At 38.0% G+C, this 15,872-nt stretch overlaps 1 protein-coding gene across 9 annotated transcripts in view; it reads left to right on the top strand.

The window, feature by feature from the left end:
- EBF1 (EBF transcription factor 1) overlaps window positions 1–15,872 on the top strand; it is a 449,651-nt gene that overhangs the window by 287,738 nt on the left and 146,041 nt on the right. The window lies entirely within an intron of this gene.

The following is a 15,872-nucleotide window of genomic DNA, read 5'->3' as shown; positions in this document are numbered from 1 at the left end:
TCTTAAAATCTGACCCACAATAAAGTGGATTACTATGATTCTATGAGGAATTCTTGATTTCATCAATAGAGTACTTCTTTCAACTGTCAAGATTGTAGCCCATTCACACTTTCTCATCCTATATGACTCTTGGTCATGTCTCTCTATCCATTTTCCATAAAAGGGTCTTCCTTTATTGGGGGCCTTCATCTCTTGATTTTACCTGGATGCCATTAGAGCCTGTACGCTGACCATCCTTTGCACTCACTACAGGACCAGGGTACCTCATTTTCCATTGTATAGTTCCTTGGCAGCACTCTTTCTACTAATTCTCCTGCACAATTCTATAATTATCATTATAATAGCACTAATAACAATACCCATTATATATATAATGTATATATATATATATAATATTTTAAGGTTAGAAAACCCTTTAATTTATTAACTCATTTTATTCTCGCAATGACTCTGTGAAGTAGGTGCTATTATTATGATTCACATCTTACAGATGAGGAAACTGAGGCTGTGAAATGTTAAATGACTTGCCTAGGGTTGCACCGCTAAGTAAGTATCCAAGCCTAGATTTGGACCTCAATATCTTCCTCACTCCAAATTCAGTGCTTCACCCACTGTGCCACCTTTCTGCCTTTACAGGCAGCCTACTCAAGGCCACCATGTGTTTCTTTATTCCTTTAGATGACAAACAATTTTAATTCTTTGGAGACCATGGTATTCTTGCAGCAATGCAACAGTGTTGGAAGAGTATTGGTATTTAAAAAGATGGGTCTTTGTTTTAGGATAATGCTTGGGTTTATTAAAAACACTATGTGATTACCCCAAGTGCAATCTTGATTGAGTTTCTCCCAGCACTTCTCAATTCCAGAAAGTTCAAAGTCTTTTATGGAAGAATACATCATTTACTAACTTTCTGCTCCCTTGTCTAGACCGTGGTCCAGTAGGTAGGTAACCTGGAGGGAGAATAAACCCTCTTCTCTGGTCCAGTCCTGGAATGTTTTAACTTGAATGTCATATCTTTAGAGATTCCATTGAAATTTCTGAACCATATACTTTTCATGTGCCTTCCTAGATAGGGTAAAGCAATGATGCCAATTTTTTTCTTGGCCACACAGATAAATGGTTTGGTCAGCATACCAAAAAAACCTCTGTGGGTTAAACAAAGTTTATAAACTGCTGAAATGGTAACCTCTTTTTCAGAAATCTATGCTTATTGAAAAGTAGCCTTCATTCTAACTCTGTCCTAGCCTAGAAAAATATTCTGTCCCAGAACAAGGTAAAAGTTTATCCCTTGAAGGGCAGGTAGAGATGAGGAAGATAACATTCGAAGTGGGGGAAATGATGTGAACAAAGGTATAGAACTGAGAGAGTACAACCTGTGTTCATGGGATAATGAATGCTCTAGTTTGTGAGTATAAGCTACATAAAGGGAATGGAGAAATCTGGAAAAGGAAATTGGGACATGCTCATAAAAATGTCTTGAAAGCCAACTAAAGGAATTTGGACTTTATTTAGTAAGTGATCGGGAAAGAACAAAAGTTTGGGCAAAGGGAGTGTCATCATTAGCACTGTGTATTATAAGGATTTACTAGGAAAGACTATATAAGATGGATTGGAGATATTGGGATTTAGGTCCTTGGACATTTAGGGGGAGATGAACAATAGGTAGAATTGATTGGTTCATTCACCAAGTATTTCTTAAGTGCCTGTTTTGTGCCAAGTGCTGTGCTAAGCACTAGGGACAGACTGTATATAAAACTTATTGGTGCTTGGCAGAGAGGAAACAGGTTTAGGAGTCAAACGTCAGATCCCTCTCCTTGTCACACTCCCTCCCGTCTCTTTCTCTCTTCCTTCTTCCCTTTCTCTCCTTCTTTTTCTGTTCCTCTTCCCTCTGTCTCTGTCTCTGTCTCTCTCTCTGTAACTCTCTGTCTCTACCTTTCTGTGTCTCTGTCTCTCTACAGAGCCAGTGAGTTTCTCATTATTAAAGAAGTGTTAAAGTAGATGTTGGATAACTTCTTGTCAGCGATATGAGAGACATTTTTGCTAAGATTCGGGTTAGACTAGAAGGTTTCTGTGGTTCTTTCTGACTTGGGGGATAGGACTGGATAGTATGTGACTCTTGTATTTTGACATTCACTTTTCCTCATTTTACTACTCACTTTTTTCTGATGTTAAGTCACTGTAGATGCCTCAGTTTCTTCATTTGAGTAATGGGAATAATAATCTACATATACATGCCACAATGGTTTAAGAGACAAAGTTGCAACCTTATATATGGTACATTTTTTTACGCCACTTCAGTATTAATTTCTTTTTCTCTTGGTTTTTGCTAATATTAGATCAGATTTAGTTTTTGCGATTGTGAATAGAAGAATGTAATCACTGAGAGACTCCTGCATAGCCTTAGCAGTATTCATTGCCTCAATTCTAAGGGGATATGAATGATTAGGTGGTTCTGAGCAAGTTGGAAAAAACCAACATAAAGTAGGAATTAGGAGATTTCTAGTCTTGGTTTTATCACTGATGTGCTGTCGGACTTCAGTAAATCACCCAGCCACTCTAGGGTACAGTTTCTTCCTCTGCAAAATGATGGAGCTGGGCTAGATGTCATCAGATGTCCCATCAGACTCGGGAATTATATGAGTATCTGATTCTCAGGCCCTGTAGAGAGGACTAGAGATGTGTCCCCTACTAATCCCCTAGGATGACATCTTGCTAATAGCTTTTGAAATCTCAAAAGAATGAGAAGTAGAAAGGTAGATAGCATCTCTCTAAGTATTTGGTCTCCACTGTGAAGTTACCTTGGTCCTTCAGGCTTTTCTCTTAAGACTTAACAGAAAATATCAATCAAGGTAAAGGTTTCTGGAAAAAGAGCCCCCTGGTGGACTGTGCCAAAAAAACTGGTACAACAAGAATTTCCTCTCCTATAAAATTTTCTTTTTTAAGACTAGAGGCTTCTGCTTAGCATCAGGCCTAGTTTTTACTTAGTTTGGTAAAGCAGCTCAAGGAACTGTTTCCCTCTATCAGTTATAAAATAAAATTGTCAAATATTTTGCTAAAGAAACAAAATTGAGTTTCGTATAAAACTTCTTGCTAGCCCTTTGGATAAATTCTTTATCTCACTTGAATATACTTAGGGTGGTTATAATAATAACTACAGACATGGTGATGATAGCTAATGGGATTCTGTAGAAGATGCAATTCAGCAATCAAGTTTTGTTTTTTTTTAAGTGCCTACTATATGCAGGAGCCCACAGTATATCTAGTATGGGAATTGGACAGGCATATATATAATGGTTGCTCAAAGTTCAAGCCTAAATTATTTGCGTAATAATTGAATCCTGGATTGTATAACTATAATAAGTTAGGAAGTCGATTTGGAATATCTGGATTAATGTTGGAGTGCTTGTTAGGATCTTAAATTTGTAAATAATTTTGAGTGATATTGGGAGACTAGGTATCTATAATCTCTTTCAACAGTTATCTTGCCTTTTGAAAACTGAAAGCAGTGATGGGCAGTTATTCAAAGACTGGAGAGCCTCAGTACGTAGGAAAGCAGTCCCCACCCAAGCTAGAAACCTATCTTAAGACTTCATGTCCATGATTATTTAGAATGTCTGGATAGCTTTTCAAACTGTGGAATAGTTAGTAGTCACATATTTGCCCCCTTCCCCCAAAACGGTCCTTCTGATAAACTAAGAAAGATGGCGGTCCTGGAATTTCCTGTCAATTTGGAAAGGCTTCTAAGTGGGAGGACTATTGTGTTTCTATTATCCGAGGACTAGCTTAGCTAGGTTCCAAAAGAGTGGCCATTAAGTAGTGAATTTTTTTGACTACTGCAACTCAATGAAAGGAGTCAGGAAACCAGGGTTTGGATTTCAGGTCTTCCATTTAATATCTATATGACCTTGGGCAAGTCTCTTAAATTCCCTGAGGTTCAGAGAACTTAAATGTAAAATATGGATAATTAATCCTCTCTTGCCTATCTCCTATCTAATATCAAATAAGGTAATAGAAATGAAAATGTTTTAGAACATAAAGCACTATATGCACTTAAGGACTTATTATATTACTTTATGGCAAGAATTTTTGATCTTTTTTGTGTCATGGCTCCTTTTGGCAGTCTAATAATAATGATGTCAATAGGGATAATAATAATGATGATATTATAATAGCCAGCATTAACATAGTACCTGCTATGTGCTAGGTACTGTGCTAAGTGCTTTATAAATATTATCTTCTTGATCCTCATGAAGACCTTGGGAGGTAGGTGTTTTGTTATCCTCAATTTACAGTTGAGGAAAGTGAGACAAACAGAGGTTAAATGACTTGCCCAAGTAAGTATCTGAGGCTGGAGATGAACTCAGGTCTTCCTGACTCTGGGCCTAGCCCTCTCTCTGCCACACTACCTAACTTATGGACTCATGAGAAAGTCTCAGAATAATATTTTTAAATGCATAAAGTAAATTATATGGAATTACAAAGAAAACCATATTGAAATATAGTTATGAAAATATGTTTTTAGTTCAAGTTAAATTTAAGCTCAAATTTTTTATTTTTAGTATATCATATATTTAGTATATTATCATCCATATATGCACATATATAATAATTTCTGTTGCTGTAGTTGTTATTTCATTCAATTCCTTTACTCATAAAACTGTTGGCTCATTGATTATGGTTTATATATTTTGATCTTGAAGGAATCTTAGAGTTGATGTAGTCCAATCTCATTTTACCAGTGAGGAAACTGAGGCCCAGAGAGTTTAAATTACTCTTGCAGGGTCGGTCACATAGGTGGTAAAAATGGCAAAGATGTGAATCTTGCTCCTCTGACTCTGCACCCACTGTTGTTTCTATTTTGTCATTTATGTTTCCCAATTTTGCTCATTTTGCTGCTCTTTGCCCTAGCGTAGTATTTAACCTTGACCCAATTCCTATTGATTATTTCCATTTTTTCAAACTAGAACTCTTTGGCTTTCTTGAAAGTTTTACTTACCCTAGTCAGATTGTGGATAAAGGTCCCTGGCATGTGAACAAAATGAGAGTCAGGTGGATAATGAATACAAATAATATGCATTTTTATGTGTTCAGTCTGTCATTAAATCAGCTCTATTTTAGAGATTAGGTGACTGACAGGACATTCAGAAACTTTCTTAAAATCATGTAGGCATTACTTGCATATCTGGGGGTTCCTGTCTTTTTCTTGACCCCAGAATCATAATGACTTCCCATAAATATGTTTTAGAATCCACCAAGAAGCCAGAAAGGGATTTTAACATACCCCTACTTCCATCAAGATTAATTGAATGCATTTTTCTCTTTGCACCACAAATAGTGAGCTGGAATTAGATGACTGTTTTTGACTTGTCTTGCCATGAAAAAACCCCAGTCTACTCTTTACATACTGATGAAAGTTTTATAAGTTAGACAGAAAAGCCAAAGTCCTGGAGACATCTGATTGAAAACATGTTCTTATGTCTATTAAGCATGTTCTCTTCAACTGGAGAACTAGCTTGACTTTGCTGTTATCCTTCCCTCGCTGCCCATTTTCTACGCTCACTGGTCCAGGCTGATTTTCATATGGTAATGTTCATAGTGTGTCTCCTCAGAACAGCAATCAGGAGCTTATGTAGGTGACTGGGGAAGACATGAGGAAGGTTGTTGATCTCTTGACTCGTAAAGACATTCTGTCAAGCAAGCGTAGCTTCACAGCAGTTGAGATTCTAGTGTGTAAACAGAGACTGCTTAATTACACAGGTCATGTCAATTAGTGTGACCTTAGCATTTTCAAGAAATTAATCACTTTCAACAGAGCCATGCACTGTTCATACTTTAATGCAGTATGGAATTCAAGCTTGTAGAAAATCCATTAGAATCAGTACTTAAAAAAAAATTCCAATGGATGTTTTCTTTTGAACTCCCTAGTCTGTGGTTAGAGTAGCAAACTTACTTACATAAAGCTCTGGAGCTCCTGAGATACAGGCTTCATTCAGTGTTCATGGAAGATGGGGGTAGAGAAAGATGGTAAGTAGAGGTGGGGTTCCTTTCGGGGCAACCAGCCTGGTGCCAAGTCAAAATTCATTTTTGACTCTAATGAACAGCTCTCTTCACTTTGACGCTAAAAAGGCTTTGTCTAAGCACTGTATTAAATCACGTCAAGAGTTTGGTCCTAAACTGACAAGAGCCAGGCAATTCAGAGTTAAAATTTAAATCCTTATCAGCAGTCTTCTTTATTGGGTCTAAAGATTCGTGGGGCCAGGGTGGTAGGTGAGGGAAAAAAAGATGGTGTAAACGACCTAGGTACTAGGTATTATTTTTATTTAGGGAATGCAAAGTAAAATATTCTTTCTCAAACTTCTCAAGCTGAGGAAGATTGTTTATGTCCTGGAACTGTAATTTCATTGGTTCTCTGGGTGCACTTGTTGAGATTCCAAATGCTTGAAATTTAAATGCAAGAAGACTTGAACTCAGGACTTCCTGACCCTGAGACTGTGGCTATTACTCTGTTACATATGTACATGTATGCATTACATATGTATACGCACATCTATATAAACACCTGTTTGTGTACACACAATATGCTTATGTTTACGTAGATGATGAATGATTTTATTTTGCTCTTTCTGCCATCACTCTTGGTTCAATTTTTCTTTAACATTAAAAAATTAAAATATCAAAAGTGACCCCAAAATCTATGTAAAATTTAGGAGTTTTTAGTGAATTAGGTGAATTAAGAAGAATCTATGTTATTTATTTAAAAGACTCATATTCTCAAATTGTTTGTTATAATTAGAAGATTGTTAAAACACATATTTGACCTCTGCCTTTAATTCTGCACTTACCCTCATTTTGTACAAAGTCAATATTTCCATCTCTATTTCTTTTCTTCCCTTTCCCCTGCTACTCCTGCCACATGAACATTTTTCCCTGTCCCTTTGAATGGATTTATATTGTTTTGACAAATAGCACATCTAGCAATTACATTCCATACCAACCGGATGCAGCGAGTAGGGGCCCCGATCAACCTACTCATAGAAAATAACACTAAGTTACATCACACTGATTAATTATACTGAAAGCAACCCTAATGATAGTCTCAGAATGCAGGATTAATTCACCTAACATGGTAAATACAAAAGGTGGATTTTCAACCTGATATATTAAGCCATTATGGCTTATCGAGTAAATACACGTCTTGGCATGAGCCTTATGCTATGCCCAGGGAGAAAGGATGCATCATAGAAAAGGAAACCTTATGAGGTGTTTGATAAGTGGCTGCTCTGCATCCAGAGTAGGTACTTTTCTATATTAAATGTTGTCATCTCTGTAGAAAATGCAAAATAAATAAAGCAAGCATTTGAGTGGTTTTTGGTTAGATCAGTAGTTCCTTGCTGTTTTTAATCCATGAAGTACCTATAACAGCTAGATTCTATGGGCATGATTGGAGCTGGAGTGGGGAAGGGTGAGGTGTCAGCAGGGAGGTGTGGTAGGAGAACTCTGGATCCAGACTTAGGAGATCTGGGTTGCTTTTCTGTCTCTGCCCTAGTTCAGTAGAATGTGAATTTCCTTGAGGGCAAGTAGTGTGTTTTTGCCTTTCTTTTGTATCCCAGCGCTTAACATATTGCCTGACACATAGTGTAGTTCTCAATAAATATTTGTTGACCAGCTGAATCTCTGTGTCATATTAGGCAGATCAGATAACCTCAATGGACTTTAGCATTTTTATCTTTAAGATGGATTTTAATTAAGTGATATCTAAACTCGCTTTTAAAAAATTCATTGTACAAGAGGCGGTGTTTCCCCACTTCATTTATTTCTAGTTATTCCTATCCATCCCTGCCCCTAACACTAACCATATTCATAGTAACTTTGCTTCTCCTTCCTCCATCATGGATTCCTGCTGATGCACAAGTGGCAAAGGAAAGTCAGAATGTCCTCACATAGCAAAGGCACTGCTGAGATGTAAAAAAAAAAAGTGATTGGGAAAGAGATTGCTGATGCATAGTTTGTAGACTGAGTTCTTGGCTCAGAAAAAAAAATTCTGGAGAGCTTTGATGTCACCCAAGAATTTAAAATTGATATACTCAATTACGTGAGTAATTTAGATAAACGCTACTGTTACCCAAATCACTCTTTTCAATTTATTTTCTGGGGAGAGGATATTTTAATTCAAAGTATTAAATTATTCAGCTATTTATAGTAACCTATTTATCAATATAGTTAACACTCCTTCTCATGCTTAATTCTGCCTAATTTTACCAAAATAATTATTGCTTCTTCTCCACTGGCCTGACAACCCACATTAGCTCTATCCTGAACTCTTTTTTGCCTTTTCACTTGGGAGTGAGTGTTAATTGTAGAAAACCTTGCCATCTTGCCATCTTACAGGGTCCAGTGGCCACTTTAATCAGGTGCATTACAAAAGAACAAAGTGCAGGAGAACTTACTGTAAGCACTTGTTTTGAGGAAACCTTTTACTGCAGGAGTAGAGGAGTCCATACATTCCCTGTTACATAAAGATCAGATACTGGCTGAAAGTAGGAGAAGCTAAGGGAAGGGAACTTGGCTCTGGAATAATGAAAGAATGAGTGATTCAGGAAAAAAGATGTCAGGAAAGATAATAAAAATAATAACCAACTCTTCCATAGTGCTTACTATGTGCCTGGCACTGTGCTATTTTACAATTATTATCTCTTTTGATCCTCACAACAACCCTGGGATGTAGAAGTTATTATTGTCCCTATTTTATAGATGAGGAAACTGAGGCAAAGAGGTTAAGTGACTTGCCCAGGGTCCCACAGCTAGTAAGTGTAAGAAGTCATGTTTGAACTCAGGTCTTTCTGACTCCAAAACTGACACTCTATCTACTGTACCACCTAGCTACCATGGGATGGGATGTGAATGTCAGTATGTGTGTATGAGGATGGGAGAAGGGAGGCAGAGCTGGCAGATGAACTGAGGTTCATTTGATACCTTTATGTCATCATTTTGCTCCAAGCACTTATCTTGCCTGCCCGATTTCTAAATCCATGCACAAATTAAAAGAAATAGAACCTAAAGGAAGCAAGTCATGTGACAGATTGACTTCAGGACCAAAATTTTCTATCCAATTAAGTCCACCATCGAACTCTATATGAGAAATTCCCTTATATTTATTTATGTGTTTTATTCCCTAGGGTGGTTCACTCAAAATTGAACAGTTGATATTGTTGAACTTTGTTTATTTTGGAAAGGGAAATCAGAAAAAAAGGACATACTATCTGAGGATGAGTTTTTATGATTGAACTGTTGTCTAATATGCTGTCCCCAGCTTGCAACTTATTATGGGAAGACCGAAAGACAGATTTTGGCTCTTTGGAAGCTATCTGTCATAATGTCTACATCAGCATTAAGAAGCTAACTTGTGTTAATGTCATCCTGCTACTCATGTTTGAATTTAGCAACTTGTGTCTGCTTACGAATCTGCACATGAGGTAGAAGTTATGCTTCATGGACCTTGGATAATGTAGCGAGGACATACAAGGTCCCCTGAGAGAGAAACTGAAAAATGACAAAGAGGGCTAAGATGTGCAAACCTATAACCACAAAGTGACCAGCAACCAAATCTTCACAGCTCTACAGTGAACAGATGTCATGGCTGATCAACCAAACTTCAATTGGAATCATAGGGGTGTGTGTGTGTGTGTGTGTGTGTGTGTGTGTGTGTGTTATGGTAGGGAGGTTGTCAGGGGGAGAGCTGAGATTTGGGAAAGACCAAATTGATTTCATGAAAATTCTTTTTTAAAGCAGTGCACTTTATTACAGCTAAGCACAGCAAATAACCTAAGATACAAATGAGTTGTTGTTGTTCAGTTGTGACCCCATTTGGGGCTTTCTTGGTAAACATACTGGAGTGGTTTGCCATTTCTTTTTCCAGCTCATTTTTTTTTCAGATGAAGAATGAAAGCAAACAGGGTTAAATGACTTGCCTAGGGTAACACAGCTAATAAGTATGTGAGGTTGAATTTGGACTCAGGAAGATAAATCTCTCGAATTCCAAGCCCAGTGCTCTATCTACTGGGTCACCTATCTGCCCCTGCAAATGAGTACTGGTCAGTAAATCTATAGTGTCAATGGGGAGAAAAATTAGAATTCACCAAAGGTGTATGTTTTATAATAACAAAGAGAGTAGGAAGTTTGCTTTTGCTTTTTTTGTAACCATATACACGGTTCAAATCTTAGTTCTACTGTTTACTACCTGTGTGATGTCGGGGCAAGTCGTTTAATTGCCATAGACCTCAGTTTCCTCATATGTAAAGTTAAGAGATTGGAATGAATAACTTCTGAATTTCCTTCTAACCCTAAATCTATAATCATATAATCAAAAGCGTCAAAGTCCATTAAGATGTAGAAATTCATTGTTGGAACTAGGAGTTAAAGGTACAACTTGTAGTTTTTGGATAGTTAAACTGGAAATACCAACTGAGCTTGGATAGGATACCCAGAATATGAGCTATCATTTGCAAGTGAAACCTCCAGATTCTCAGAGGGAGACATTATTTTGAAATTTTTGCTGATAAGGATTAAATACCTCGTCTGAATTTTTCCAAATTCTGAATTTCTGGGATATGAGCTCTTTGTTACCTATGAGGAGACAGTTGTATATTTTTTATTTGTCACACAAATCTAGTGGAGGGTAAAACTAACATGATTCCAAACCACAGCTAGGAGCCAAGGAGATCTCCAAAGTCCACAGCTAATTTACTTCCCTCTTCCCTAGGCCCCAATATTGTCTGGGAGGTTAGGAGGATTCAGAGAGGGAATGGAGGCTGGCAGATGAGGGTATAATTCTAAGTGTTCATCAGAATGCAGATTTTAATGGATTGTTGTTAAAGCAAAATGAAGCCCCAGTGTGCTTAATTTAGATAAATGAGGTGATGTCCCTAAACAAATATATCCCCACCAAGTATAATCTGGTTCTTGGATTCCGATTTGAACTTGGGAATAATATTAACTGAAATTTAGGTAGAGTTTTATGGATTACTAAGTGTGTACACTCTCATTTGATCTTCACAACAGTGCAAGCAGGGCAAGGATGATTAGTCCCATGTGCAGATAAAGAGACAAGACACTTAGACCAAGTGGTTTGCTCCAGGTCACAAAGCTAGTGATGCTCAAAGCTCTCACTCACTGTCACTAGGGGCTGCTAACCATCTGGCAGAAATGGGCCTCATGCTTGGGTCTTCTGACTCCAAGCCTAGGGCTCTGTCCATCACCCCACAACTGCCTAAAGAAGGAATCTGCAAAACCAATTTCAATCCCTTTTTACTAAAGATCTTGCTCCAGCTAACCACAAATCCTGAAGTTATCTCTTCTCATTCCTACCATTTGTTGCTTCTTTTCCTATTTTGAAGCCCCTAACAAAGTGAGGCTTAGGCATTTTTGGAAGGTTGAGTCTCAACTCAAACTTGTTCTCCATAAATGCCCATCCGAAATTAAAACTGTTTTGGTGACAACATTTGGAAAAACATGGTTTTGGCCTGCTTGGTTTACTCCCCTTACAGGAATTTGTCAGCACTTCATTAATCTTGCATCAAGCTGCTCTAGGCTTTTTCCTCAAGGATGGTTCAATACTCATTTTGCGTCTACTACTTTCATCTTTATTTTATAATTTGGTCTACAGAAGATATATTTTAATTTATGTCTTGATTATTTTCAAATCTGGATGAGAAAGTGGATTTGATTCAATTTATCAAGCATTTTTCAAATTATTATTAGTATTAGGTAGTCATCGTAGTAATAAAGAACTATTCTAGATGAAAAATTGGGCATGTAGGTGGTACAGGATAGAGTGCTGTGCCTAGAGTCAGGAAGACTCATCATTATGAGTTCAAATCTGGCTTCAGATACTTACTAGCTATGTGACCATGGGCAAGTCACTTAACCCTGTTTGCCTGAGTTTCTTCATCAGTAAAATGAGCTGGAGAAGGAAATGGCAAACTACCCCAATATCTTTTCCAGTGAAATCCCCAATAGGGTCATGAAGAGTCATTTATGACTGAAAATGACCAAACAGCAAAAATAACAAAGATGAAAAATCTCTCAGTCCCTACCATTAGGGAATTTATAATCTAGGAGGGATGAGCCAGTTACTTAACTTCTCTAACCTAGTTTTCTAATATGTGGATAATAACAGCACCAACCTTACAAGGAGCATCAAGTGAGATAACATATATAAAGTGCTTTGCAAATCTCAAAGTCCTATGTAAATTGTGGTTAGCTTTTATTGCACAAAGAGCTGTAATGCTAGCTCATTGTTGTCTGGTTCTTTCAGTTGTGTCCGACTCTTCATGACCCCATTTGGAATTTTCTTGACAAAGATCCTGGAGTGGTTTGCCATTTCCTTCTCCAGCTCATTTTGTACTTTACATTGTACAGTTTTGGCCTCAGTTTCCTCAGGTAAATAGGGTTGAGTGACTTGCCCAAGGTCACACAGCTAGCAAGTGTCTGAGGTCGCTTTTGAACTCAGGTCTTCCTAACTCCCGGCCCAGCACTCTATCCATTGTACAACCTATCTGCCATAGTACTGGCTACAAAATGACTTGCATCATGAAGATGGGAGAGACCTTAGCCATCATCTAGTTCAACCCCATCATTTTGGAGATGCAGAAATGGAGGTCCATAAATTTATTCACTGTTTTTTTGAAGATCATATAGTTAGTAAGTAGCAGAGCTAGAATTCAAATCCCAGGTCTTCTGACTCCAAAATATAGCATACATTTTGCTGATTCCTTCACTTCTCTAACTATACCATTACACCAAGTACATAAAAGATCTAGTTGAGGTGATGAGAGACAGTTTAATGGAGGGATGATTCCTTGTACAAGGTCTTGACAGAAGAGAAAGATTAACAGAGCAGTTTTGGATATGGGGGACAGTATGTGCAAAGACATGGGGGTCAGAGAGGACAGGGCAAGAATGGAGAAAGTTGGTACCAGTATATCTAGAGAAAGAATACCTGGTGGAAGAGGGATAGAAATCCTGAAAATACAGATTGAAAAGAGATTGGTAAGGCCTTCCGATCTAGGCTAAGTAGTTTCTATTTTATCCCAAGCAATTGGGAGCAATAAAAGACTTTTGAGCAAGAGAAGGTTGCAATCAGACCTGTGCATTAGGGAGATTAATTTGGGGAGACAGAAAAAGACAAATGTGTTCTATCTTATGTATGTAAATATAGTTAACATTTAAAATGGAAGTAGAACAGAATAGAATATCCAAGAGACCTTGGAGAACATCTGTAAACATGTTATTTTCAGATGAGGAGACTGAAGTTATTAGTGAAGTAACGTGTCCAAGGTCACACAATTACGAAGTGACAGAGCCAGGATCATAAGCCAGGTCTTTTGAGTCTAAGTCCCATGTTCTTTCTGCTTAACTTTGCTGCCTCTAAATAAAGCTGTAAGAGTTGTCTTTCCCTCTTTCCAGTTATGGTTAGGCTCTGCAGACGGATTAGTCTGATCTTTTAAGGGGACTGAGAGTGAAAGGGGCCAGAGAAGGAGTAACGACCCTGGAGATCCTCTTCTACACACACATATTGGTCTCCTGATGGAATGAAGGAAAATGGACAGTGTTGCAAATCCTTGTCCTTAGCCGTTATGTTGAATATAAAACTTTGATGATGGTGGGGCCTCTTTGAAATACATTGAATATTTAAAAAATTAAGCCTGTGGCAACTTGTGTGATTTTCTTACAGGTGCACAGAAAAAATATCTTTTTTTTTTTTTTTAAAGACAGACACAGAGCGTAACCACTTTCTCTATTTCCTGACACTGGAAACAGATACCATTTGGGATTCCTTTTATAGTTTCTTCAGCTAACGACTTCATTGACCACTTTATTGTGGTCTTTGAAAGACACAGATAGATGTGTTATGTAATTTAAAATTTCCCAAGTAGCCACCTTTCAGACTAAAAGAAATAGAATAGATGAATTCCAATTTGTTCAAATAATGAAGGTTTTGCCATAATGTTTTTGATTTCTTTTTTTCTTCTTTATAGAAAAAGACTAGAAAACTCTGTTTTGTTTTATTTTTAAATTTAACCTGTAAATCAAGAGGCCTTTGAAGAAGCTTATTCTGTCTCAAGTCTAGTTAGCTAGTCATAAATGGAGTGATAAATTGCTTTGGAACTTGCTTACTATCCTTTAGCCTTCCTCTCTCTCATGAATGACTTTAGCTGGGATTTGGGATTTTGTAAATGACTAAGCAGAAAAGCCTAGATCCTTGCAAGTGCTCTGAATCACTCCCATAGTATTTTAATATCAGAGATTATAACAGTAACCCAAACATTACATGGTGGTACTGTGAGGCAGTTCTCTCAGCTATAACTGGATGGAAAAGTTTCTTTTTGCTATCTTTTCTCAAATGAAAATGTTTTGTCCTGACAGATTTGGGTCAGATCTCTGGGGGAAGGGGGTGGAAGAGGGTCTTTTTCAGTGCTATACATTTGGTGGGAGGCCTAATAATAGAGTTGACATTCTCCAGGACCAGACCAGGAGCCCAAAGTTTTCCCTTTTGTTCCACTCAGATGATGAAATTGGAGTCTCCAAAGGTTCTCTGAGTGCCCCTCCTCCCCCTTGCCTTCCTTGGCCAATGCAGAGAGGTGGCTTCCTCCCAGAGCTGGCGCAGTGTTTGCCAATCCTTGTAAAGCATTTCACCTCTTCAGAGGCGAACGCCTCTCAAAACCAAGAACAATTAAAAGCAAGAGCCTTTCGAAACAACTGGGGAATTCAGCAAAATAAATCAGAAATCCTCAGCCTTGCTCTGGAGGCTTGCCTCATTATGAGAGCAGATCTATTAGCCCCTTTGCCATTGTCTTTCATTTCTCAAGTGAGGTGATTCTAATTAAATTAATCTGCATGTCAATCTATCGGTGATCAATCAAAGAGCCCGAGGTCCCCCTATGCAGCCGTGTGCTTGCGGCTGACAGGGGCTGATAATGGAGGAAGAAATAAACTGTCGAGTAAAGTTAATTAGTCACCATAATAGGTGGATTAAACAGGAGCTGGCTGATTGCTGTTTCACAAGTCGAAGCATGAGGTGGGAGCTGAATCTGCAATTAACAGGCAATTATTATATTTGGTTGTAAGAGGTCGCATGAATAAACATATCTCTGCGGGTTTCAGTTTTAATCCCTTTTCCCATTTAATATAAGGAGAAGTGTAGGTCATTTCAGCTCATTGTTTTAGCCCAAGTTCTTGAAGACAACACATGCCTCTTTCTGTGGCCCCTTTGGCAAACAGGCTCTGAACGGGCTGGTGTTCAGTGGGGAGCGTCTGGGTGACAGCCCAGGAGCTGGGCTCATGCCACTGATTTGATGGCCTCCAAAGGAGACAGTCTGCACCAAGATGCCAGTCTAGCTGAGAGTTTTCTTGTTCTGTTTGTTTGCTTTTTTGTTTGTTTTTACTAGTCAGAGGAACCAAAATTGATGAAGGAGAGGAGGAAAAAATATCCCTCAAATACCCAACCACCAAAATCTTCTTCAGAAGAAAAAAAACAATAAAACAGAAAACAAAAACCTGCTTTCCCATTCTCTCTTCTTTTCTTTTGCATTTTCCCAGATTCCTAACCCTCAAGCTTTGGGAGTTGGGGGGGGCGGGTAGGAGGAGGGGATGAGGTGAATTAAAATGCAAAGATTTTTATTTTTAAGATCAACTGTGATATCTACTTCACTGTCTAAACTGAAGGGTAATTTAAGTGAAACACAACCACCCTTGTGTTAAAAAAATATGCTAATAAAGATTCTCTTGTTAAAATTATGGTTAACAGTGTACCTTCTGCTGTATAACTATAAACTGTGCAATTTTACTTAAAACTGCATCAAAAGCTTTCCATG

The sequence above is a fragment of the Notamacropus eugenii genome, chromosome 1 (assembly GCF_028372415.1).
Source record: "Notamacropus eugenii isolate mMacEug1 chromosome 1, mMacEug1.pri_v2, whole genome shotgun sequence".
Classification (NCBI taxonomy): domain Eukaryota; kingdom Metazoa; phylum Chordata; class Mammalia; order Diprotodontia; family Macropodidae; genus Notamacropus; species Notamacropus eugenii.
The sequence above is the reverse complement of the archived record's forward strand: the minus strand, read 5'-3'. Positions and strand labels throughout refer to the sequence as shown.